This window comes from Mustela nigripes, chromosome 2, assembly GCF_022355385.1.
Source record: "Mustela nigripes isolate SB6536 chromosome 2, MUSNIG.SB6536, whole genome shotgun sequence".
Taxonomy (NCBI): domain Eukaryota; kingdom Metazoa; phylum Chordata; class Mammalia; order Carnivora; family Mustelidae; genus Mustela; species Mustela nigripes.
Genome location: NC_081558.1, coordinates 123,872,166 through 123,899,039, shown reverse-complemented (window position 1 = coordinate 123,899,039; position 26,874 = coordinate 123,872,166). Strand labels below are relative to the sequence as shown.

At 42.2% G+C, this 26,874-nt stretch overlaps 2 long non-coding RNA genes across 4 annotated transcripts in view; both read left to right on the top strand.

Annotated features, from left to right (window-relative positions):
• LOC132010085 (uncharacterized) overlaps positions 1-21,480 on the top strand; it is a 39,760-nt gene extending 18,280 nt beyond the window's left edge. The window contains exons 5-6 of one of the 2 annotated variants that reach the window (XR_009402146.1): positions 875-1,034; positions 21,454-21,480. This is a non-coding gene — a long non-coding RNA (uncharacterized LOC132010085). Of the gene's footprint in view, positions 1-874; positions 1,035-18,723; positions 18,763-21,453 lie in introns of those variants that run through there. The other variant, XR_009402148.1, reaches the window with a different exon arrangement.
• Positions 21,481-24,019: 2,539 nt separating this feature from the next.
• LOC132010084 (uncharacterized) overlaps positions 24,020-26,874 on the top strand; it is a 4,718-nt gene continuing 1,863 nt past the window's right edge. The window contains exons 1-3 of one of the 2 annotated variants that reach the window (XR_009402144.1): positions 24,020-24,172; positions 25,100-25,218; positions 26,312-26,615. This is a non-coding gene — a long non-coding RNA (uncharacterized LOC132010084). Of the gene's footprint in view, positions 24,173-25,099; positions 25,219-26,311; positions 26,616-26,874 lie in introns of those variants that run through there. The other variant, XR_009402145.1, reaches the window with a different exon arrangement.

Here is a 26,874-nt window from a genome sequence, read left to right as displayed (position 1 = left end):
GGAGATCATTGGAGGATTTAATGAGCTCACACATGTAAAGCACATAGCTTAATACCTAGCACCCACAAAGTCTCCAAAAGTAGCTCTTCTTATAATTACTGTATTATTCATTCTTATGAGAGCAGAGAGTATAAAGGAATTGATTCTGGAAAGAGAAAGAGTCAGAGATGAATTCACAGAAGAAAAATATGTACAGTGCCTGCTAAGATGGCTATAATTTTTTTTAAGATTTATTTATTTTTGAGAGAGAGCATACACACGAGTGGAGGGATGGACAGAGAGAGAGAATCTTAGGCAGACTTCCTGCTGAGTGTGGAGGCTGATACAGGACTCTATCCCACCCCCCCTGAGATCGTGACCTGATCCACGGTCAAGTGTCGGACACTTAACCCACTGAGCCAGGTGCCGCTATATTTTTTTTTTCTTAAAGAAGATAACAAAGTCTGGTCAAGAATATGTAGGAATTAGTTTCACATTTCCTTAAAAAGTTAAACACAGAGGTATGATACAACCCAGTAATTCCATTCCTAGGTATACACCCAAGAGAAATGGAAACATATCAACAATAAATCTAGTATATGTATCTAGCAGGTTTTTTTTTTTTAAGATTTTATTTATTTATTTGACAGAGAGAGCACAAGCAGGGGGGTCAGCAGGCAGAGGCAGAGGGAGAAGCAGACTCCCTGCTGAGCAAGGACCCCCCCCCCACACACACACACCAGTAATGCAGGACTTGATCCCGGGAGCCTGGGATCATGACCTCAGTGGAAAGGAGATGCTCAACTTACAAAGCCCCCCAGACGTCCACTAGAAGTTTTATTCTATTTTTTTTTTAAGATTTTATTATTTATTTATTTATTTATTTATTTGTCAGAGAAGAGAGAGAGTGTGCACAAGCAGGCAGAGTAGCAGGCAGAGGTGGAGAGAGAAGCAGGCTCTGTGCCAAGCAAGGAGACCGACGCAGAACTCCATCCCAGGACCCTGGGATCATGACCTGAGCTGAAGGCAGTGGCTTAACCAACTGAGCCACCCAGGTATCCTTAGAAGTTTTATTCTTAATAGCCAAAAAAATAGAAACAACCCAGATGTCCATTAACAGATGAAAGTATAAACAAAATGGTGACGTATCCATACAATAGAATATTAGTCAGCCATAAGGAGGAATGAAGAACTGATCTATGCTATGACATGGATGAATCCTGAAAAAATTACACTAGCTGAGACAAGCCAGTCACAAAAGGCTACATATGGTATGATTCCATTGATACAAAATATCCAGAAGAAGGAAACCCATGGAGACATAAAGTAGTGGTTCTCAGGGGCTGGGGGAGTGGAGATTAGGTAGTGACTGCTAGTGGGTAGAGGGCTTCTTTGTTGGCTGACAGGAATGTTCTAGAATTAGGTGGTGGTGACAGTTGCACAAAACTGTAGATGTACTAGAACCACTGAAGTTTACACATCAAAATGATAAACATGTGAATTATTTCTCACAAATTTAAGGTGGACATTCAAAGACAAATAGGGATAGGCCAAGCAAAGGTAGAGGAACAGAGACACCCAGGCTGAAGGAAAACCTAAGGTCAAAGTTCGAAAGCAAACATAACCAAAACACGGTCAGAACCTGGTTTCTTTTCTTCCTGATGAGCATGGAACACATGGAGCCTGACACAGGGCTAAACCCCATGAGCCCTATGACTATGCTACCCAAAGTGTGGCCAGTGGACTGTGGATTGTTTGCTACGTTCTATGGTCCTATAAGGAAAGAACTCATGGGTGAGTGAACTGGTGAAATGTTGGCAACTTGATGCTGCACTGTCAGCGGCCTCTTGTCCTCGGTCAGGATGTGGAGCCGGTGTGGTGGTTCTGCTCTCGGGGTGAGTGACATGTCGGCTAAGCCGCATGCTAACCCGCACAGTAGGACCACACAGCCGACCTAGAGAGATGGGAAACAAAACAGCTGGTTCTTCACTTAGTGCAGTTTGAGGAGCACTGTCATATGGGATGCATTACAGGGGGTATAGGCTAGAGAAACATGTTGGGGACAAAGTGGGAAGGGCCTCATTAGTAAAATAGTTTGGGATCCCCTGTTTGTCCATAATGTTTTTTTAAGATTTTATTTACTTACTTGACAGGCAGAGATCACAAGTAGGCAGAGAGAGAGAGGTAGAAGCTGGCTCCCTGCTGAGCAGAGAGCCCAATGCAGGGCTCGATCCCAGGACACTGGGATCATAACCTGAGCCGAAGGCAGAGGCTTTAACCCACTGAGCCACCCAGGCACCCCTGCCCAGAATTTTTTAACTAGGCTATACCTTGTCATGCACTGTAATTTTGACACTGTGGCATGTTCGAGCATGGATTATCCGTGCAGCCTGGAGAAAAGAGAGCAGTGGGGCAATTGTAGGGGAGAGAAAAATCTTCAAATACAAAACAAAACCAGACAAACCCCCCTGGGAAACAAGGGCGGACCCACTCCTCTTGGAGCCAGCAGCAAGTAGACGGAAACAGTCCCAAAGGTTAAAAGAGACGCAGCATCCAAAGGTTTGTTTCTATTTACTGAAGAAGAGAAACCAGAATAAGCTGCCTCAGGAAGAGAAAGAGTTGAGAGCTAGGTTAGTGGTCGAGACACAAAACGGAGCAGGCAGAGGAGCGGGAGGAAATCTCACAGCTCACCCTCCCGCAAAGGGAAAGCACCAAGCCAGCCAGCTTCACGTGTGGGAAAATACTCAGCCTCTCCGAAGAAGAGCGTTCTATTGATTCCAGACTTTGTTATTCCTGCGCGCAGGGGGGGGTGAAGGAAGGAGAAGAAACCAAGGTATTGACAGAAAAACCAGCTTCTACTTTTCTCAAATGTCTTGAATGTCACTATGAAGCAACCGCGAGACTTCCCCTGTTGTCCTGGGTTGACTCATTCACCCCACCCTCCCCGGCCCCTTCTCCCTTGGGCCAAGGCCATTTATTTAACGTCTTGTTTCGTTAAAGCTGATGAGAGTTAGTTTCAGAGCCGGGGCCATGCTAATGTAAATGCTTGTTTGTCCCGATGGCGCAGAATGAAGGAAGTTCATGGTTCGCACAAGTAAAGCAATATGTCATGTCCTATTGCCAAGAGGTTGCATCATTTCTAAACTTTCCGGAAGACTGGAAGGATGAGAGGTCATCTCTGTTTATTTTGTGAAGTTTGGCCTACCAGGAAATGTGTGGGTACAAGAGATATTTTAGGCCCATGAGACTCTCACTTTAGAAGCTGACTCCAGCAGCCTGTGCTATAAGCTTCAGTCTCTTAACTGAATCTTTGAAAAGAGTGGCAAGTTGTGAAGTATGCAAGGTTTTTTGGCTGTACTAGCAGAGCCACGTAGAAAACGCTGTTGCCAAACAGAGACTAGAACCAGATGACAAAGACTGAAAACACACACCATGTATTGACTTTCCTATGAGATACTTGTTAAGACTTGATCCAGTACTCTTCATTTCTAGAATTGCATAATCACTTACCAATCCCTATTAATTAAATTTGTAAATTGACCTTGAAAGAAGATTTTTAAACAGAATTTTTCGTGCTGAGTTTCTTTAAGAGTATAATGGAATTATTTCCACAAGGAAGAAAAAAAAATGCTTTAAGGAAGTGATATCTAGCATACAGCTGTGGGGTTTTTGTTTTTGAAGATTTATTAATTTAGAGAGAGCTTGCGGGGTGGGGGGGCAGGGGGAGAGGGAGAATCCCAAGCAAACTCTCCAGTGAGCAAGGAGCCCAATGCCAGGCTGGTCTCTCGACCCTGAGATCACACTACCTGAGCAAAGCCAGGAGTCAGGCTCTCAACTGACTGAGCCACCCAGGCACCCTTAGCATACAGTTTTTTGGTTTTTGTTTTTTTCAATTTTATTTATTTATTTGACAGAAATGACATGGCGAGAGAGGAAACACAAGCAGGGGGAGTGGGAGAGGGAGAAGCAGGCTCTCCGCTGAGCAGAAAGCCCGATGCAGGGCTCCATCCAAGGACCCTGAGATCATTTCTGAGCCTAACGAAGACACTTAAGGACTGAGCCACCCAGGGACCCGTAGCATATGGTTTAAAAGATGAGATCATTAGTGACCCACCAGCAACTCCATTCCAGCCTGCTCATGGGCATTTTACTTGTGGTCTTCACATTCTCTGTAATCCAGAAGATAACAATATTCCCTCCAGGAGAAACAGCTTTTCTTTACTTTTTTTTTTTTTTTCATGTGGTTCTGGAGGTGGGGGACTACCAAAGAAAACATCACTCATACACACATTCCCCGCATGGACCCCCTCTCAACGAACACATGTACCCTTTCCTGTCCGCATCACACACAAAGCCAAGGGCAAGCCCAGAAGCGGGAGTTCAATATACTCACACAGAGCGGGAGGGGAGGCCAAGAGATGGGAAAAAAAGATCGGTTCTATCCCTAGGATGCACAGGAGTGAGCCAGTGTTCCACCTCTGTTGTTTCAGCTGTCTGAGTTGAGTTTCTGTGACTTGCAATCAAACGAATCCAAACACCAGAACTCAAGGTGTTCATCTCCCTAGTAGACCGTACTCCTCAGGGCACCGTTCTGGAGAGGGGCGGGGGGAGCAGCAGACTGGAATAGTGCAATGAGGAATACTAGCTAGGGGACTGGCTAGGGAGTAGAGTCTAGGTGACTGCCACCCCCTGGAACATACCCCATTTACATAAGCTATGTGTGAGTGGCGCCCCCTGGAGTTGTGCAGGGTGAGAATGGAAGCAATCCTAAATTCTCCTTGCTATACCCATCAGCGCCATTATTTCTCCACATACCTCCTGCTGCTCGGGTTTGGGTAAGCTCGCTTCTTCTCCAGCTTCCCTTCCTAGCACTGCTATTCCCGCCACCACCATGGCTGGTTTTCATGAAATGCCTCTGAGAAAGGAAAATCTCTGGGTCCTCAGTGTCGGCACCACCTTCTCTGTGGAGAATCTTTGAGCGCAATCTCCAGGTAGAACAAGTCCACAGCGTCTTCTTACAGCAGATGGGGGTCATTCGTTTCTACCCAATTCCTGGCTCCATGATTCTTGCCCTAGAAACCTTTGTATTCCCCAATTTCCTAGAGGCTACAAATTTCCTCCTCAAAAATCATCCTTAAGTCACAGGCCCTTCCATTTTTTTTCGGTTCCGTGATGGTTTCTTCTTTGACCTGTCCTCTCCTTCCACTTTCCACATACTTCCAGGTGTGAAAATCCATCTTTCCTCTCTGCTTTTAATGTAACAGTAACTCAGAAAATGTACTACCTCTTAAAAAAAAAAAAAGTGTTGGAGGCAGTATTTATCATAACTAGAAAGTTTCTTTACATGCAGGAATTTGCAGGCGGCCAAGCCCTAGATTCTTTTCTTACTGATTGCAGATAAATCTTTCTGATTCACTGTACACGCCTCTAAGTGTCCTGCTAACTTATCAATAAACTATCAGGACCTCCTCTCCTGAAGAGAGAAGAAGGGAAGGGCCCCCTCCCTAGAAAGCACTCTTGATAAAAAAACGCAAGACAAATTTCCTTGTCAGACCTCCAACCAAAAGGTATACAGCAAAGGGAGAAAGTTGGATGGGAAGTCAAAGATTAACTATTAAAAAAAGAAGCAACAGGGGTGCCTGGGTGACTCAGTGGGTTCAAGCCTCTGCCTTCGGCTCAGGTCATGATCTTGGGGCCCTGGGATCGAGCCTCGCATCGGGCTCTCTGCTTGGCGAGGAGTCTGCTTCCTCCTCTCTCTCTGCCTGTCTCTCTCCCTACTTGTGATCTCTGTCTGTCAAATAAATAAATAAAATCTTAAAAAAAAAAAAAAAGAAGAAGCAACGAACAATTACAACAACAACAACAGTGACGAGAGTCGCTGGCAGGAAAGAGTCATCTTGTAAAGTTACACAAGAGTGCAAGGAAGTAAGCTGATACATGGGAAACCAGGCCAGCCATGTGTTCAACATTCTTCCGGGGGCCAAGCTGGAAACTCTCCCCACATCTCACAGCTTCTACCTCCCACCTGTCCTGCATCGGTCATCTGTCAAGTCATATCGGTTCTATTTCCACACTAGTCATGCAGTCACTCAACACATGTTTATTGAACCCCTTGCTGTGGGCCCAGAACCATTGTAGGCACGGGGAGGTGGGGAATGAGAGGAGAGAACGGCTCCTGCTCTCATGGGGTTTATCATCCCGTGAGGGGGAGGAGCGCCGCAGCCACGAGAACCTACGAGCAAGGTAATTTCAAATTGTGACAGCTCCCGCAAACTCAGTAAAGCAAGATCACCAGGTCTCTGGGTCCAACCTTCTGTGCGCTCCGCAGTTCCACCTTCCTGCTTAGTTGGCTGATCTCGGTCACTTCCTACTGCTCTTCCCATTCCCTGCCTGCTGTCTGTGGCATGGCCGGTCATAGGATTTCTCCCCTCCAGAATCTCAAAATGTGCTGGAGGGGAGACCACCAGCGGAACACCGATCCTTACGCTGCCACTGAAGACCCGCCTTATCTTAGAATTTCTGCTGTCCCGGGGGTTGCCGGGATGGCTCAGTCGGTTTAAGCGTCTGCCTTGGGCTCAGGTTATGATCACAGGGTCCTGGAATACCAGTCCCACACCAGGCTCCTTGCTCAGTGGGGAGCCTGCTTCTCCCTCTGCCCATCGCTCCCCCTGTTTGTGCATGTTCATGCATGTGCGCTACCCCCCCCCCCCCCCTCTCTTGACAAAAAAAAAAGTGAATAAAATCTAAAAAAAAAAAAAAAAAAGTATTTCTGTTACCCTATCTCATCACTCTTGAGAGCAGGGATGGTGGCTTCATAATTTCTGGATTCCCGTTGTCTATCATTGTGCTCAAAAAACAGTAGCTTCTTCATTATATTTGTTATGAAAATGATTTAAAATGAATTACTAACAGTAACTTTTGATGATATGAATTATTCCATCATGGCTGTACCTTAAGTCCCTCTAGATTGAAGTTTAGTGATGCATTTTGCTAACAGTAAGACTTATAACACTTAGTCTTGGTGTGCAGAATCACCTTCGTGGATTAGTAGCTCAAGCTAGAAAAGGAGCAGGAACTAATATTGGCACCTAGTATAGGAACTATGCAAGACACTTCACATACATTATCTCTCCCTGAAGCAAGGAGACCGCCTGCATGGCAAAAGCAGGATTCTCAGGGTCTAATTTTATCTTTCGGAGTTCTGAACAATTATATCTAACAAACTGTAAATTTACACATCGATTTATTACTTTTTTATATCGTCCATCTTCTGCTACCTCCTTCCCCAGCTAGAACAGGTTTGTCTCTGTCTTCTTTTTCTCCCTTTTTTCTTTCCACTTCTGTATTCCCAGCACCTAGAAGCACGCCATTGAGCCAGTGTAGGCACTCAAAATAGATGTAAAGATTACATGATTTTACCTTACTATTTTCTTTTTTTTTTTTTTAAGATTTTATTTATTTATTTGACAGACAGAGATCACAACTAAGCAGAGAGGCAGGCAGAGAGAAAGGAGGAAGCAGGCTCTCCGCTAAGCAAAGAGCCCAATGCAGGGCTCCATCTCAGGACCCTGGAATCATGACCTGAGTCAGAGGTAGAGGCTTTAACCCACTGAGCTACCCAGGCACCACTTACCTTACTATTTTCTTTTCATGTCCCTGCAAACTCTACCCCAGCAGGTCTTGCCATTGGTTCCCAAGAACAAAATGACCCTTTTGAACATTTGCATGTGAAGATCACATTCTTCTTTGCTGTAAATAAAACTCAAACATTTCTCCCAAGTGACCCCAACTTCACAGGTGTACATCCTGAGAACCAGAAACATCTGGGTGTGGGGGGAGGGGGAAAACCTGCAACGTTCCAACCCCCACAAAATGCTTTTCAAAAGACAGAATGCGGAAAAAGCTTGAGGAACAGCCAAAGCCTTTTGCAAAAAAAGAACTCCCTTGTGGAATGAGGGAAAAATTCGGAACAGAGGTTTCCCTGGGGCTGGAAGTGTTGCTATTCTCAAGAGTCATCCAAAGCAACAATATTGCCTGAGTGAGTGCGGGTTCCAAGCTTGGCATCTGCCAGGTCCAGGATTTCTCCTCCCCAGATCTGAGGACAAACCAGATGGAAATGAAATCTGCTGGAGATCTGAGGTGCAAGGGGAAAGTACATATAGCTGCAAGGGAAGGAGTCATTTCTATTTATTTCTTAACACCAGGCTGTTCTTTAGCTGGTGTTCCCTAAATTCTTGCATAATTGTGTTTCATTTACTTATGCGTGGGTGTTACTAGCAACTGTACACTCTTTCCTTCAATAAATAGGGCAGGTGGGACCTTGCCGTTAGAAAATATATTGATCTGCCTTTTTTTCTTTTCCCCCTAACTAGCAGGATAAAGCAATTAGCCTGTTTGTTTCAGGATACCCACCTAAATAAACATTAGCAATTTGAAACAGTAAATATTTCTTAAATTTCAGCCCAGGAATCTGCTGCACTTTGGGGGATATTTTCCCCTCTTCCATTTGAATTTGTACTTCTTTTCCATCTGAGTTATGAAAAGAAAATCAGAAAAGACTTATTTTTCCCATCCTGACTCATCCTTTGTTTTCAGTATCATCTTCGAAATGGCAACGCCAAGGTCAGCAGAGGCCCCTCCAAGTGGCAGGTGTTTTTCCCTTGTCAAAGGAAATGCGGGGTAAGGGTAGGGGAGCATCTGGCTCTCCAGCCTTGACAGGAGACGCAAGGAGGAAAGTCTCTTTGGTCCTTTAACCCCTTTCAATCCATCCCTCATCTCCCTAATATTTCCTTCAACTAAATTTCAAATTCAGTCGATTTTTATAAGTGTCCATCGTATGCTATTCATGTGATACACATTAATAGAGTTATTTATTCCTTTAATAACTATTGAGCTGCTAGAGTTAACCCTAGAGTTAAAACCACAAAGAATAAAAGGGCTCTTCCCTCAAGTCTAGAGGTAGATGGACAATTACAGCAAACTTAGCACTGTGATGGAGGCAAGCCTGTGACAGAAGGTGGGAGAAATATCTCACTGTTACAAGGAGGCCATAGAAGGCATCACTGAAAAAGTGATGAATAGGAGTGAACCTGCCAAGAGGGAAAGAACAGGGAACAAAATGTGCAAAAGCCCAGAGAAAGACCCAGCAAACAACCTGATAGAACTACAAATAGTTCAGTGTAGTTGAAGGATATGTTGGGGGTGGCAGTGGTAAGTCACCGCGTGGGAGAGAACAGACCATGAAAAAGCTTTCTATCCTGTGGACAAGAGAAAGTCAATGAAGAATTTTAAGTAGGAGCGAGGGAAGGGCCATGATTAAAGATTGAGAAAGTTCACTGTGGCTGGAAAATGTGGTCAAATGGAAGGCAAGGGAAGAGAGCCTTCCAGCAGAGAAAGGAGAGGGAGGTGGACAGAGTCAAACGTTCAGAGGTCAGGTCAGATAAGAAATGAGCACTTGCTTGTGAGATGTAGTGATATGGGAACAGTTTATGACCTGGGTGAGAACAGTTTCCGAGGAGAGGTGTGGGCAGAAACAGATTGCAGTCAATTGAGAGGAAAGGGAGGTGAGGAAATTGCAGAAAATGATAACAGTTATTTCAAGAACTTGTCAGGGAGGTGGCACAGAAAGAAAGTGTCGGCTAGAAGGAAAGGGAAGAGTTGGAGGGAGGGGTTTTGCTTTTTGTTTTTTTATTGTTTTTTGTTTGTTTGTTTGTTTGTTTGTTTTTTTAAGATGGAACAGACCTGAGGATAGTTAAGGAAGGATCCAGTGAAAATGTCAAGATGGAAATATAGAAGAGAGGATAATTATTGGAGGGAAACCTCCAAAGAAGCCCAAGATAGTAAGAGCCTGGGTTCAAGCAGAGAGGTCAGGAGGGGAAGGTAGGCACAGGTAAAGGGACAGGTGAGGTCATTGGAGGGGTGACAGAAAATTGCAGGCATTCTCATTTGGCTTCTTTGTTTTCATGAAGTGGCAGGCAGGGTCATCCAAGGACTGAGGTGAGGTGGAAATACAAAGGAGCAGAGAGGATGGTCTGAGGTGAATGGAGGCTGAAGGAACTTGCTGACTAGGGAAAAGAGAGTTCCAGGACATGCTGATGGCCAAAGTGATACAGAAGCCAAATGGGCTATATGCTCCCGGAAAGCTCTGTGCTTTTCTCCAGCAGTGCTCCCTAGCCCAGAGCATGAAGAAGGCAGACAGCTATGGGTACAAGAGTTGTGCCTGCAAGCTCTGAGGAAAAGTCAACTTGAGAATACTGCAGGGGCAGCACAAAGTTCAGGAGTGAGTCAGGTTTCCAGAAAAGTGGAGGCAGTTCTTGGAGAAGTGGAAGGTGGGTGTGAACACCTCCCAAAAAGAAAATGGAAATGCTCAGGAGAAGAGGAGCAGGGGAGTTTGGGTTAAGGAAAAAGAAACCCAGAACAGAGGGGCGAAATGTAGGAAAACAGTTGTCCCAAGACAGTCACACTTGGCCAGGAATCAGAGAAGGCAACAAGATAGAAGATATGGTGGGCTTAGCTGACAGCCGAATATCTCCCCAAAATAAAACCCAGCAGTCATCTTTTAGCAAGGAAAATCCCAGGCCTCTGTGAAGGAGTGAAGCCAGCCTTGCACTGATTGTCCTGTTAAGGGAATTCTGGCCTGTTCTGTAGGCATATTGGGTTAGCTGCTTCTAGGACACTCCTGCTGCATGCCAGAGGGACTGGAACACTCTAGCGCCTTTGGAAGGAGAGAGCCACATACGGTTCAAAGGGGCTTTCCTCTCTTTAGCTGCCATCTTGCGTGACGGAGTAGTAGTAGTATTTTCCATTCACAGGTGAGGCTCAGAGGGCTTAAGAACTTGCTCCAGGCCCTCAGCTAACAAATGGTAGAGGCAGGATTAAATAAGAATTTTCTCCAAGTTCAGTGTTCTTTGAGATTATAATCCTTAATGTTCTAGGACTATCAACCTCTTACTCACTTCAGACCATGCAGGGAGATGCCAGTGCAACATTCCTAACATTTTCGACAATAATAAACTGATCTTTTGTATTTTATTTAACACCCAAAGTGTAGGTCCTCCTGACACCCACAGTGTACAGGTTGTCAATGAGGGGTGAAGACTACCCGTCTTAGGGATGTTGCAGGGGCACCTTGGATTGTCACATTGACTCTGAAGTGGATTGTCACATTGACTCTGAAGTGCTACTGGCATTAGTAGGGGAAGGTCAGGAATGCTGAGATGTTCAGCAGTGCCTGGGACAGTCCTATCTAATCAACAGTCGTCTTACCCCACATGTCAGTGCTGCTCCCACTGAGAAACACTGGCAGAGCAATGTGGTAGTAGCCTCCAAGATGACCCCCGTTGATCCCCATCTCCTGGTATTTACACCCTTCTCTTGTCCCTCCCACACCGGAGTAGGGTTGGTCTGTGTGTTGGGTAGAATATGGCAGAAGTGATAATACGCCACTCCTGAGATTACATTATCTGGAGTCACTCACTCTGGAGGAAGTCATGTCATGGGCAGTCCTACTGCAAAAGGCCCACTAGTGAAGAGCTGAAGCCTCCTTCCAGCATCCACATGGGTGAGCTTGGAAAAGAATCTTCCAGTCCCAGTCAGGGCTTCAGAGACAATGGACTGGGGTGCAGTTTGACTACAACCCACAAGCTAAGCTACTTTTTGATACATGACTCTCAGAAACTGTGTGAGATTATAAACATTTGTTGCTTTAATCGCTAAATTTGTGGGGTAATTTCGTCATGGCAAGACATGATAAGACAGCCACACCCAGTAGACTCTGTTCATAGAACTCTAACATGAGCTGTAAGAATAGTAATTCAGGATATGACATAAAGGGAGTTCACAACTACCTAACAAGAAAGGGGAAGTGGGAGCTCTTCCGGGAGGAGTTGAGAAGATAAGAGAAGGAGAAGAAAAGAAAGCTTTCACGTATTTGGGTTCAACCTTCTTCCTCCAGAGCCACTAAAGTGTTATACAGTTTGCTTGCTGCACAAAGATACCTTGCCAAGGAGTCAAGTAAGGTTGTATGTCCAGGACTCGTTCTACTCACCACACTTTGCAGCCTGGCCCAAGCGTATATTCACAGGAGGGATGTTATTGTCTCATTTTCCCAAAGGTTCTATATGGGCTAGTTGCCTCCCTGCCCCCTCAGATGTGTTTAGAGGTTTTCCAGAGCAGGAGGCCTTTCCTAACTTCTCCGGATAAACACTGTGACGATTTCAAGTCCCTTAACGGAACCCCAGCTTTAACGTGCCACAGTCCAAACTGTTTCCAAGCCCAGCTGGAAATAGCTGAGGAGCAAGTCCAGGTTGGAACTAGCTGAGAAGAGGAGGCCAGAGAATTGCCCCGAACATCTCCCTTGGCTTCCATGTGAAGTTCCCACATGACCCTTGCTGGGGATGACTGAGGAGAGAGCCGGTGACCTGCCAGGAGGTTGCCGAGGCCCCAGGGTAAGAATGGACTTTCCCAACCATGTTGACTGGGGAGGCAACCAGAGGATTTGCAGTGCCAGCAATAGTCTAAATCTTGGCTGAATCAAGAGAATGCACACCAGTTTCATAAGCAGAGATTTCAGCAACAGATGTCAGTGAGGTATGCCTATAACAAGGAGGGAGAAGGGACATCATCCCTAGCCATCAAAGGCCTATTTTAAACCAACAGCACTAGGAGAGCTCAAGGACCAGCACCTGCTCATCCAGTGTCACCTCCAGGATCATTAAGGACATTAAGGAAGACCCGGGGTTGGGGGAGGGTACCCAGAAACAATGCATATTGACCCAAAATGCATGAATTACCAAAAAAGCCTATTTTAAAATGAAAGATATTAAAATGTTTTTAACTGACAAGTCTGTGCCGCATCCTAGCTGCTCATGGAGTAGACTAGAGAGCTGTAAGAAATAGTTTATAGAGAAATTTGCTAAAGCTTTTACTTTTTTGCACTTTCCAATTTGTAGTGGGTTCTTTTTTTTTTTTAAGAGAGCGAGAAAGAGCACAAAAGTGGGGGGACAGGAAAGGAGGCAGAGGGAGAGAGAGAATCTCAAGCAGACTCCATGCTGAGCAGGGAGCCTGACACAGGGCTTGATCCCATCATCCTGAGATCATGACCTAAGCCAAAATCAAGAGTCTGGCACTTAACAGACTGAACCATCCAGGCGCCCCTGTAGTGGGTTACATTTTTGCCCTCACTATAACATCAGTGTAGTAATTACAGCAATTCCCTCATTCTTTCCCTCTGAAATTTTTTTTAAAGATTTATTTATTTATTTATTTGACAGAGAGAGAGAGAGAGAGATCACAAGTAGGCAGAGAGGCAGGCAGAGAGAGAGACAGAAGGAAGCAGGCTCCCTGCCGAGCAGAGAGCCCTATGCGGGACTCCATCCCAGAACCGTGAGATCATGACCCCAGCCGAAGGCAGCGGCTTAACCCCCTGAGCCACCCAGGCGCCCCATCCCTCTGAAATTTTTAAAAAGAAAACACTAAATGCAAATGCAGACTTCCCTTGGCTATAAATCTAATCCCTGCACAGTTAGTCACCCCAAAGCATACCGTCTGATGTGAATGGGTGCCGGAAATATTGTGCGTTCTGAACTTCAAATAATGATCCTGGGATCGAGCCCCGCGTCAGGCTCTCTGCTCAGCGGGGTGTCTGCCACTCCCCCACCCCAACTTGTGTGCTCCCTCACTCTCTCTCTCTTACTCTCTCTCTCCTAAATAAATAAAATTTTTGAAAAAAATAACAGAGTGAGGCAGACACAGGTGCAACAGTGAGTGAGGTATTAGACAAGTTAGAGCTGCTTCTGCCACACCTGACGGTCATTTGAGTTTGTAGTAAGAGATCATTTCCTGTCACGTCCTTTTGTGAGGTTCTGTGCTGCTTAACTATCCATGGCTCTTCACCTGCTCTTATCTAATGTTGTTGTGTCTAAAACTGGGGTGTACAGCAGCCCTTTTGTACTTAGAGGTACTCAATATCACCTACGATTGTGAGAGGAGGCTTAATGAATTATCCGCAAGGGTACTCTGTAGGGTTCTAACACTTGTGCTCTGTAAGACCTCCTGTAAGGACCTTGCCATCTAATTAACCATCAGTCGTCAAAACAATGATGTAATTAAACTGATTTTCACACTACAGCAGAAAGCTAATGGTTTTCTACTTTTCTCTAAAAGATACCCAGGAATAGAGGTGACATCTCAGCAAATTAATACATTATTGACAGTTAAGGTATTCATCAGGACTCTAAAATCTATTTTAATAGAGGAACACATCAAGCTGTCTGAAGTGAGACACAATGGTTTTATTATCCATGAGCATAAAAAAAAAATCTTGCTTTTTTTTTTTCACTTTTAAGGTAGAAATTCTTATTCTTCTCAAGGGTTGCATTGGTCCTATGATGAAGAGATGCTCAGAGCATCGGACCCAGCTTACATTCCATGCATTGTGCCAGCAACGTGTAAGGAAGGAAAGAGACTAGTGAACTCATAAATATAAAGCAATTTGAGATTTCCCATACAAGTTATTCTAGAAATGCCAAATATCTCGTGTATGACAAACCAAGAATTGAAATTTTGGTTGTCATGTTCTCTACCACACAGAAAATGCAGAGTCAAAGACTTTCACATATTGAATAAAATATACATGGGGGGCAGGGGGGAATAGGGTTCATCTTGCTGAAGCTCTGTGAGGCCAAATTATTTAGTTGGTTGTGAATGGAAATAAAATATGGTTGTGAAAGTAGAAAACATAACTTTGAGGGAGATAATTTGCTTTTTAGAAGATGAACCTATGGAATACCGAGGTGGCTCAGTGAGTAAAGCGTCTGCCTTGACTTGGGTCATGATCCCAGGGTCCCGGGATCGAGCCCCTCATTGGGCTCCCTTCCCTGCTCAGCAGGGAGTCTGCCTCTCCCTCTCCTTCTGCCCCTGCTCATGTGCTCTCTCTCTCTCAAATAAATAAGTAAAATGAAAAACAAAAAGATGACCCTATGATTCCACAACAAGGACACAGAAACTGAAGTGTGATTTCCTCGTGCTTATTATATTTTATCTGTCCCTGAAACTGAAGTAATGGAAAAATTATATTCCTATGTACAAAGTGACTATAAATTACCCATTCATTACAGAACATTTTGCCCCTTATCTATTTAGCTACAATTATAGCCTTGCTCTCCGGCATTTTAAAAAAACAGGATGTTGGTTAATAAAAATTCCACTTAAAAGTAAGCATTCATTTTCTCTGAGCTAGTCTCACTCTTATTTTGCCCCTTATTCTTTCCGCCTAAGCTGGGCAAAAGACATGTCCCAGTGATCTAACTTTTCTTTTCAAAAAATTAGCAGGAGTAATACATAACCCTCTCGCTAAAGTTACCACTCTTTTTATAGTCTTCTGACATTGTCATTCAGTAAAAAGTTTTATATGATGAACTCTCTAATGCACTGAATCTAGATAGATTAGTGAAATACCAGATAATAGCATTTGGCTGAATTACACTTTTAAAAAAAGAAGTAGACTTAAAAATAGTATAAAAATATACTTATTCATATTTTATCTACCTGTGCTCTATAGGTCTATAATTTCTACTAGATTGCAAGCTCTGTGAAGGTAGTGACTGAGCCTGTCTTGTTCACTTCCATACTCCCCAACTACAGCATGGTTTCTAGCATATAGTGATAAATAAATGCAATGCATTTATTTACTTATTGACTAATCTTTATTGAGTATTACTCCGTTCCATGCACTGTTTCTAGAGGCTGGGGATATAGGCTTGAAGAAAAAAAGACAAAAGAAACTTTCCGTTCTCACGGTGTTTTATTCTAGTAGGGATCAACAAGCAAACTAATAAGTATAACACACAGTAAGCACTTGGAGAAAAAAGTAATCTGCATAAGGGAGGCAAAGTGATGGGTATGAGATCCTCCCAGATCTCGAGTGGTTATCACGGAAGCCGAACTACACTGATCCCCCTTTCTGGGTGAGGCACTCATTCCCTAGCTGCCATGAATAGTGGCTGCTGACCAGTCACAGCTGAGTCCTCTCCAGGAACTGGTCTCTGTAAGAGGGAGCTGCCTTGCCCAAGGTCATGGCCCTCATGGGGCAGGGTGACCTATATCTGATGACCGATGACCCACTCAAGTGGCGCTACAGATCTCTTGCCTGGACTGGAACAATTCTGAGGATCCATCCCAGCTCCAGAGCTCCCTGTGGGATCAGCTGCGGATTTTGTTGTAATCGCATCAACAGCTCAGCTGCTCCCACTTTTCAGTACTGCCTCCATCGTCCTCACCCATCACAGACACTGGTCCCAAGTGCACTCCCCCCAGGTCTCAGAGTGGGCGTGGGAGAAAGAGGCATTTGGAGTTCATTCCAAGGAGAGTTGTCAAATAGGCACTTGGTATGTAATTCTGGAGTTCAGGGAAGAAGTGGAGCGGAGGATATAAATTTGGAAGTTGTCAGTAGTAGTGAAAGCCATAGGACTAGATAAAAACCACCCAGCGAGTAAGTATAAATAGAGAATAAAAGAGGCCCACGTGTGGATTTGTGAGTCCTCCAACGCTCAGAGATTAGCAGAGATTGTTTGGAAAAAAACAGCAAGGAAAACTGAAAAGAAGCGCCATTATGATAGCAGGATCGTGGAACGGTGTCCTGCTTGGAGGAGGAGGGAAGATCAGCTTGATCAAATGCTACAGACAGATCAAGTTGATGAGAACTGAGTTGGTGATTAGATTTGGCAACATGGAGGTCACTAACGACAAGAGTGGTTTCAGTAGCATGGTGGGGCAAGAGCATGATTTGTGGAAAAAGGAGAACATCTCCCAGTCAAGATTTACTCGATGCTTGGGATGTAAACTGGCTTTGTACTTCTTCGTATTCAAGAGGGAAGCTTATCTGTATTCTCCGTGCCTGGAACAATACCTCGTATGTAGTATGTGCTTAATGCATATATTTTTTTTTTGAATGAGTGAGTTACACAGTGCCATTTTTGTATGTGCGCAAGCCTCGCTGACCTTAATAGTACAGAATTTTTAACATGAAAAGAGATTATAATCCTTCCACTAATTCAACTACCTCTGTTTACAATCCAACAAGGCATAGCTTGGGGAGATTGACACATAGCTAAGCTGGGGCCAGAATTCAAATCTCTGAAGTTAAGTTCTTCATTTTCATCACTGCAACATTCTGGGATATGAAAATGTTTGCTTTTATATAACTGTATGGGCCTACAATCACCTTCAGTTCAAATTAGAGAAAAGTCAAAGACTGTTTTCATGATGTTACAATAGTTACTTGCCTAATCCCTCAGTGAGATTTCTTTTCTTTTTTTTAAGATTTTATTTATTTATTTGACAGAGATCACAATTAGGCAGAGAAGCTGGCAGAGAGAGGGGGAAGCAGGATCCCCACCGAGCAGAGCCCGATGTTGGGCTCCATCCCAGCATCCTGGGATCATGACCTGAGCCAAAGGCAGAGGCTTAACCCACTGAGCCACCCAGGTGCCCCTCAGTGAGATTTCTTAATGCTTCTGACTAGAGTACTTTGCATGAAACTTTCTGATTAAAAATGTTACTTTTTAATTTTGTATTTGTATTTGATAAAATACTTTATTTGATTAAATAGATTGTGTTTACTTCAAAAGTAACTCTTTGGAAAAAAACAGCATAGGATTTAGGTTCTGTTGTTCTCACTCTAAGCAGAAATTACCTTGCTTCTTTTCAGATAAATTTTTAACAGGGTAATGAAGCATAAACTTTATCGTTTGAACAAACTTTAAAGCACTTTCATATACATAGAAATCCCTTGAAAAATTATTTCAAATGAAGCAATTTGAACTGAAATAAATTTCCGTTATACTAGGCACTTGTACTCAAAAGGGTCTACTTTATTCCAGAGAATCTAAGTATTTGACATCAAAACCCAGACAGTAAAAAGTGCACTATTGTGAATTTCCTAATTTATTTTATAGAGACAGATTTTGAACGTCATACTCAGAAAAATACTACTTGTGGGTAATATCACTGAACCAGGCTTTGGCAAAAACTTCAAAAAGAAACTGTCAAGTGCAAGGAAAGTAGAGACCAGATTAATAAAATTTTAGTCTGGTAAATTTTGCTATTCGATACTGCTAATGCAGGTGCCAAAATCAAAAGTATAATTTACTTGTCTCATTGACTAATATGTTGTATTTCTTGTTTCTGGAAGTGTCATGTAATCTAAGAGAAAACAGAAAATATCAGCTGTATTCAGTTTGGTCATGGAGACAATGAGGAAGCATGAAGTAAGCCTATTTATGTTGGGTCTACACAGCCAAGACAAAAAGAAAGGAAGCCCTTGTGTAGATAATTCAGACTTTGAGACCCACCAGGCAACAAAAACAGGATTTTAAAAATCATTCAGTGTACTTCAATAAAGTTTATTTTAAATAATATAAAAGATTCATTTGTAACCACCTAATGTAATTCATTTGGGCAAGGATACAAAATCCATTGGATGAAAAGTATTTGGGGAACAGGATATTCATCTGGCCTCAAAGAAGCATCTCATGTATTACTTATTAAGGATACTGGGAAATAGTACTCTTATAAGGGAAAGATGCAACAAATACACACATTCATACACATATAGGCATAAATACATAAATTTTTAAAAAAGTATATGCTTCTCTGCAACTTGTTTTTCTTGGGAAGTGATACCTGAAAGAATTTCTAAATCGACGAGTATCTCTATATCTAATTTGCAATCTCTATCTTTTTCAGTGACTAGACATGCTGTGGTTGTCAGTATGATGTGACTATCTCAACTGATTCCTCCATTGAGGCACATTTTCTTTTTCCCCTCCAATCTACGACCTGTATGGACAGTAGTATGAAATAAGCATCCTTTCCCGTGCGCTGGTCCTTTATGTCAATGAAATTAACATCTAAGAATGGGTCAAAGTGTGCCTGTGTCTTATATTAATGGAGGTTACCAAATTGCTTTCCAATGGCCTGATAACAGTTTGCAGTATTTCCACAGGAAGTATGAGATTCTTATTCTTCCTTAATCTTATTCCCACCAACAATAGATATTATTGCTCTGTAAGTTTCCCACTTGGATGGAGCAGAAAGTGATATCTCATCGATGCTTTAATTTGCATGCTCTCTCCATGCTTCAGGTTATGCATGTACTTAATTATCTGCCTCCCTCCCTCCCTACCTACCTATTAACCATTTGTCTTTGCTCTTCATATTCCTTGCCTCATTTTCTTTTGGATTGTTTGCCATTTTCTTGTTAACAACTAAGATTACCTTGGAGTATTTGGGGGGTTTGTTTGTTTGTTATATTTATTTATTTATTTATTTGAGAGAGAGTGAGAGAGCAGGGGGAGGGACAGAGGGAGAGGGAGAGAAGCAGAGAAGCAGACTCCCCACCGACCATGGAGGCCATGGGTTTAATCCCACAACCCTGAGATCAGGACCAGAGCTAAAATCAAGAGTCAGAAGCTTAATGGACTGAGCCACCCACGGCCCGTAAGATTACCTTGTGTTATCAGAAATATTCATGCTTTGTCACCTGCTGACAATTTTCTTCAAGTATGTTATTTTCTCAGTTCGTATCATTTATGGCATCTTTAGTTATAAAAGTTTATAATTTTCTGTATACATACATGTTGCTATAACATAAAGAAATATACTTTAGGAGTGTCTATGTTAGTTAACAATGCCTCCACACCCACTGAGGGAGAAAAATGATTTTACAGTTTTTGTATGTAAGTTCTTTGCTTTCCTTATCAAATGTATTTCTAAGTTTTTCATTTTTTATAGTAGTTTTGTTGGGGCATAACATATATACCCTAAATAACCCAATGTAAATATATAATTCAATATTTTTAGTGACTTTATATAATTGTACAATCCTTACCACTCTCCATTTCTAGAACATTTCTACCACCCCCAAATGTTGCTTCTGCCCATTCAGTTAATTGCTTCTTTCATCCCAGCCCTTGGCAACCACTGATCTTTCTGACTATAGATTTGCCTTTTCTGGAACTTTCATATAAACAGAATCATACAATATGTGGTTCTTTTGTTTCTGGCTTCATTTTCTTTGTTTAATGTTATGAGGTGATACTAGTTTCCTGAGGCTCCCATAACAAGTGACTACCAACCAGGTAGGTTCAAACAACAGAAATCTATTGTTTCACAGTTCTGGAGGCCAGAGTTCAAAGTCCAGGTATGGACAGTGCTACATTCCCTCTGGAGGCTCAACAGGAGAGTCTTGCTCTGCCTCTCACAGCTTCTGGTGGCCACCAGCATTCCTGGGCATTCTTGGCTTGCAGCCACATCCCTCCAGCCTCTGTCTCAGTCTTTATATCTCCTTCTGCATGCACCTGTGTCTTCTCCTCTTCTGTCTTTAGATCTCCTCTGTCTTTCTCTTATAAGGACACGGATCCCTTGTCATTGGATTCAGGGCCCACTTGCATAAAGGATGTGCTCTTCATCGGAAGCTCCGTAACTGAATTACATCTGCAGAGACCCCTTTTCCAAATAAAGTAATATCCACAGGTTTCAGAAATAAGGATTAGGACAGTCTTTTGGAGAGGCTGCGGTTCGACTCACTACAGAAGTTCATCCATGGTGTAGAACCTATTCATGCTTCATTCCTTTTTATTGCCAAATAACATTCCATTGTACAGATGAACCATAGTTTGTATTCACTCTTCTAATTGACGTTTGGACTGTTTCTGCTTTTGGCTCTTATTATGAGCAATGCTGCTGTGAACATTCATGTGCAAGTTTTTGTGTGGACGCGTTTTCAATCCTCTTGGCTCTATAGAAGTGGAATTGCTGAGACCTACAGTTACTGTATGTTTAATCTTCTCAGATATTGCCAAACTATTTTCCCTAGTGACTATACCATTTTCCATTCTCATCATCAATTTATGAGGCTTCCAGTTTCTATCTACCTACCAAGGTATCTATGGACCATCTGTCTTTGCTCTTCATATTCTTTGCCTGATTTTCTTTTGGATTGTTTTCCATTTTGTTGTTAACATCTAAGACTACCTTAGGGTATTTGGGGGGGGGGGGGGTTTGTTTGTTTGTCTGCTTGTTTTTTAGATTTATTTGTTTATTTGAGAGGAAAAAAAAGAAAGAAAGTGAGCAGGGGGAGGGGCAGAGGGAAAGGGAAAGAAGCAGACTCCCCACTGAGCACAGAGGAAGTGGGCTCAGCCCCACCACCATAGCATCTCCAGCATTTCATATTGGCTGTCTTTTTATTACAGTCATTTTAGTGGATTCGAAGTGATAGCTCATTGTTACGGTTTTAATCTATGTATTTCCTACTCTGTTCACTTAGAGAACCTGAAAGCACTGATATTTCAATAGCAATCAGCCATACCTAGTACCCCGATCTTGGCTTGTAAATAAATTTTCTTTTAAAGCAAATCAACCTTTCTGGGGCCTCTGGGTGGCTTGGTCAGTTACATGTCAAATTCTTGTTTTCAGCTCAGGTCATCATCCCAAGGTCATGAGATTGAACCTACAACAGGCTCCTCACTAGGTATGGAGCCTGCTTAAGATTCTCTCTCTCCCTCCGCCCCTCCTCTCTCTCCCTCTCCTTCTCCCTCTGTCCCCTTCCCCTTTCTCCCCCACCCAAAAAAAGAAAGGAAAGGAATGGAAAGGAAAGGAAAGAAAAGAAGAGAAAAAGAAAAAGAAAAGATATGTACTGGGTCACCTGGTTAGCTCAGTTGATTAGTCTGACTTTGACTCAGGTCATGATCTCAGGGTGGTGAGATTGAGTCCTGCATTGGGCTCTGCACTCAGTGGGGAGTCACTTGTCCATCTGCCCCTCCCCTGATCGTTTTTTCTCTCTCTCTCTCACTCTCAAATAAATATAATCTTAAAAAAAAAAAAAAAAAGAAATAGGCGCTTATCAATTCCAATGTAGTTAAGGTATTTTTACCACTTTTAATTATTTCTAAATTTACCAAATTATGATCAGAAAACCATAATTAGGTGCTCCTTAAGGAAACACACATGGTAATTTTTAGAAATCTTCCATGGAATATAAAAAAGCGGATATTCTATATTGGAAGAACTTAAACGTCCTCTCTGAATCTGTATACAGGTAATTCTCATTATTCCTGGTGCAGTAACTATGTCCTCTAAAGTCACTGTGAACACTGAACCATTGCTTCTAGGGGAAACACAGGGTTAGAGTCCTGTGAGCTTCTGGTTACAACATTTTCATCAACTAATTAATATGAAACTTTCCTATATACATGTTTCTGTTTAAAGACAGATTATTTAATATATTTATTTCATATTGATGGTTCATTAAGATTGAATTCACAGCCAACCCATGCCAGAATGAAATGCATCTCCTATGTGTATTACCTCCATAAGAGCACATTCCAGCTCTCTTGTGCTTAGGACAGTAGACATCACTTCGGCGCTATACTTGGCAGCCGTTTTAAACAGTGAAACCACCAACCAACAGCATAAAAGTGCGAAAAATATGACACACAATATCCTGGGGAAATGATGCTTGCTTAAAATACGAGAGCTGAAACGAGAAGGCAGAGTGTTACCTTGTTTGACTTGAGCTGGGAATGTGACCTTCGGGCACCTCAGATTTTCTGCTGCCCTGCCCCATGTCTGTGAATGAATGCAAAGGAGCCACAAATACTGATTTGACAGCTGCAGATGCGTTTTAGCAAGAGGGCAAATCCACAAATGCAGAATCTACAAATAACAGAGATGATCCTATCTAAAGAAAACAAGCATAATGATTCTATTATTTAATTCCTCTATGTTTTTGTCTGTTTGTCTACTTCTGTCTATCTCTGTCTATCAGAACTGGCCAATCCTGATATTCCAAGTCTTTTATGTATTGACTTAAGTACTTCTTGCTTATATAAGCTATTATCTTGCATTTCTAATGGTTTTTTTTTAAGATTTTATTTATTTATTTGACAGACAGAGAGGCAGACAGAGAGAGAGGAGGAAGCAGGCTCCCTGCTGAGCAGAGAGCCCGATGCGGAACTCGATCCCAGGATCCTTGGATCATGACCTGAGCCGAAGGCAGAGACTTTAACCCACTGAGCCACCCAGGCACCCCTGCATTTCTAATATTTTTTAAATGTGTTTAGCTGCTCTGTTGTTTCATGCATAAAAACTTCGCACTGTTTTCTTCATAAATTATGACTTTTATCGTTACATAAGGTCCCTCTTTTTTTATGTTCAGAGATTTTATTTATTTATTTATTTATTTATTTATTTATTTATTAAGTTTTTATTTATTTATTTGACAGAGAGAGCAAAGCAAGGGGAACAGGACAGGGAGAAGCAGACTCCCCACAGAGTCAGGAAGCCAATGCAGGGCTCGATCCCAGGATCCTGGGATCATGACCTGAGCCGAAGGGAGACACTCAACTGACTGAGCCACCCAGGTGCCCCATGTTTAGAGATTTTAAACCTAAATTCCATGTTCCATAGTATTAATATTATGACACCTGCTTTGAGAATTTGCTCTCCTTTTGCATTGTTAATGGTTACTTGCCTTTTCCAGCCCTCATAGAAAATCAAACCAATATTTCCCTAGTATTGCATGAGAAAAAGACACCAACTTTCCCCACATTGGTTTTAGTACCCTACCAACACTCCCCCACCCACAACCCACAACTAGAAGAAAATTTTGTTCACTGCAATTTCCTCCTCGCTCCCCTCCCAAGAGATAAAGCCTTCGGGATATTTGTGCTTCCTTCCTCTTCAGGTCCCTACTCCCAATTCTTTAGTTTCGCTGAGGTCGTTCAGTTCTTTAAATCCAAGATTATTATTAGAAGTTTCCTTTTTAGTACACTTCTCTATTTCTAGGATCTTTATTTAGTTCTTACCTTACATGTTCCCACTCTATCCTTGTTCACCTGTTTTAAAGTAGGTATCACAAACTCATCCCTAACTATAGCCTTCTCTCCTGGTCAAGTCTGTTTTATTTTGGGGGTTTTTAATTTTTTATTTATTTAATTTGTTTTGTTTGTTTGTTTGTTTTAAGATTTTATTTATTTGACAGAGAGAGAGAGCACAAGTAGGCACAGAGGCAGGCAGAGGGAGAGAGAGAAGCAGGCTCTCCGCCGAGCAGGGAGCCCAACGCGGGGCTCGACCCCAGGACCCTGGAATCATGACCCAAGCCAAAGGCAGCCACCCAACCAACTGAGCCACCCAGGTACCCCATGTTTGGGTTTTTTTTTTTTTTTTAATTAATAAAGTCTTTCTCTAGTATTTTTCCCAGATGAGTAATGAGATGTGTGACTTCTCTGAATTCATGCATATCCTCAAACATCTTTCTGGTACTCTAACAGTGAGATATATTTTTAAGTTGAAAATGCCCTCCATTGTCTTTCAGCTTCCAGTGTTGCAAAGGAGAATTTCAGGGACAGTCTAATATTTTTCTTCTATAAATGACTTACAAGCTTCTACACAGAAAGAGTGAGATTTTCCACTTTATCTTTGGACTCCAAAAGTTTTACCAGAATATTCCTACCCATTTATGTGTGTGTATATATACATATAAATAAATATTATGAATATACACATATAGATAAATATTTATAGATAAATATGTAAGAATGTCCAGATATGTCTATATAAATAAATCAATTGTCATAAATATTATTCCTGCCTGAACCTTGGGGTCCTTTCTTCAATCTAGAGAAATCTTTTTTGTATGTTTCTTTCTGTTTTGCTTACATATGTCTTCTCCTTCATGTGCATCATTTTCTCTTTCAGGACGCCAGATAGTCTCATGTCAACTTTCTTAAACCTCTCTTTCATCTCTATCTTCATGATTTGCTGCTTTTTTTTTTCCTTTCTAAGCTTTATAATATTTCTTGCATCCGCTTTCTAGGAGATCAGTTGGATTTCAATAGTTAGCCATTTTCTTCACCAGTGGTTCTGAATTTATAAATCAGGTTTTTGTTGTTTTTACATCCAGAAAGCCTATTCTGTGTACCCCTGTATCTTGGTAGGCATGTATATTACCTTTTCCATTCAAGTTTAAGTTATGCTGCCTGCCCTTCAGGAAGTCTAAATCATAGAGAGCCCGTTCTGGACATTCAGTTTGCTCTTCTTTCCCTGGCTGCTTGGTCTCAAGTGATCTGCTCATGAAGGCTCAGCTCCAGCTGCTGGAGCATATCATACGGTGACATTTCAGTGAACGGTGGCCTGCTTGGAACCATCTGCCCTTGAGGACCTCCCACATGGTGACATCAGGTATGTGTCAGCGCCCTGTGAAGGCAGCAGAAGGAAAACTGGTTGCTCCCCATTTTATGGTTTCCCAGGAGAGATGACTTGGTCTACCTGTCTAGCTCCACCTGGAAGCCAGAAAGAATGTGCACATTCCCCTGGGCTGGGAGACTCTCTCATGCCTAACTTCACCAATTGTATTCTTTTGCTGATGTGTATTTTCTTATTTTTCTACAATTTTATTTGTAGGTTTTTGAAAAAAGAAAAATTTAATCTGAAATGCTACTGCCCTTTCTCTACTTTTAAGCTCTTGTATTCCTTACGAAGAGACTGTACTAAAATTCCTCTACTACCAATTTATAGATAGGGAAGTTAAGGAGGGGCAGAAAGTGTTTCTGGGGGAGGAAGAGTTTCTGTTTGACATGAGGAGATATACTTAACAACTGAGAAATGTTGAAGTTACATTAAGCCTCGGCAATATATTTGTTTCATATGTACATTGAAGAAAGATCGGATGTAGAATTTGGAAGCAAAAGCCTAGAGTGCACCTATAACTCACATTAGAAGGTGTTTTTATTGAAAAATATATGAAAATGATTATTGCCATGCTTAGAAGTTTAATGTATTTAGTTATTTATTTTTAAAAGATTTATTTATTTATTTGGTAGACAGAGATCACAAGTAAACAGAGAGGCAGGCAGAGAGAGGAAGGGAAGCAGGCTCCCTGCTGAGCAGATAGCCGGGTGCAGGGCTCTATTCCAGGACCCTGAGATCATGACCTGAGCTGAAGGCAGAGGCTTTAACCCACTGAGCCTCTCAAGCACCCTATAAGTTTTATTTTTTAATATATGAATTATCATTTTAAATTACTTTTTGAAAAAAAACAAAGCATAGAGAGGTTGTTTTGCTAAATGATGGTTCTGCCTACAACTTTGTTAAGAACATCAAATTTTATAGGCTCCAAGAAGTACTGGACCTTAGAGAAAACATGCAGTATTTTTCTTCTTTTCTCTCTCTCTCTTTTTTTAATTTTTCTTTTCTTTTCTTTTCTTTTTTAACTAAGGTGAGATTCATACAACATGAAATTAACCACTTTATTTAATATTTTATTATTTTTAAGTAATCTCCACAACCAGCATGAAGCTTGAATTTACAGCTCCGAGATCAAGAGTCACACATTCTATGGACTGACCCCTCCAGATGCCCCTGAAATTTACTATTTTAAAGTGAACAATTCAGTGACATTAAATTCATTTACAGTTGGGTAACAACCACCTCCGTCTACTTCCAAACCATTTTTATCACCCCAGAATGAAACTCTGTAACCATTAAGCAGTTATTCCCTAATCTCTCCTTCCCTCAGCCCCTGGCAACTACCAATCTGACCTCTTTCTTGTTGGATTTACCTATTCTGAATACTTCATAAAAAGGGAATCATACAACATTTAACTTCTGTGTCTGGTTTCTTTCACTTAGCATGTTTTCAAGATACTTTCCCATTGTAGCATCAATCAGAACCTCATTCCTGGGGCGCCTGGGTGGCTCAGTGGGTTAAGCCGCTGCCTTCAGCTCAAGTCATGATCTCAGGGTCCTGGGATCAAGTCCCGCATCGGGCTCTCTGCTTAGCAGGGAGCCTACTTCTCTCTCTCTCTCTGCCTGCCTCTCCATCTACTTGTGATCTCT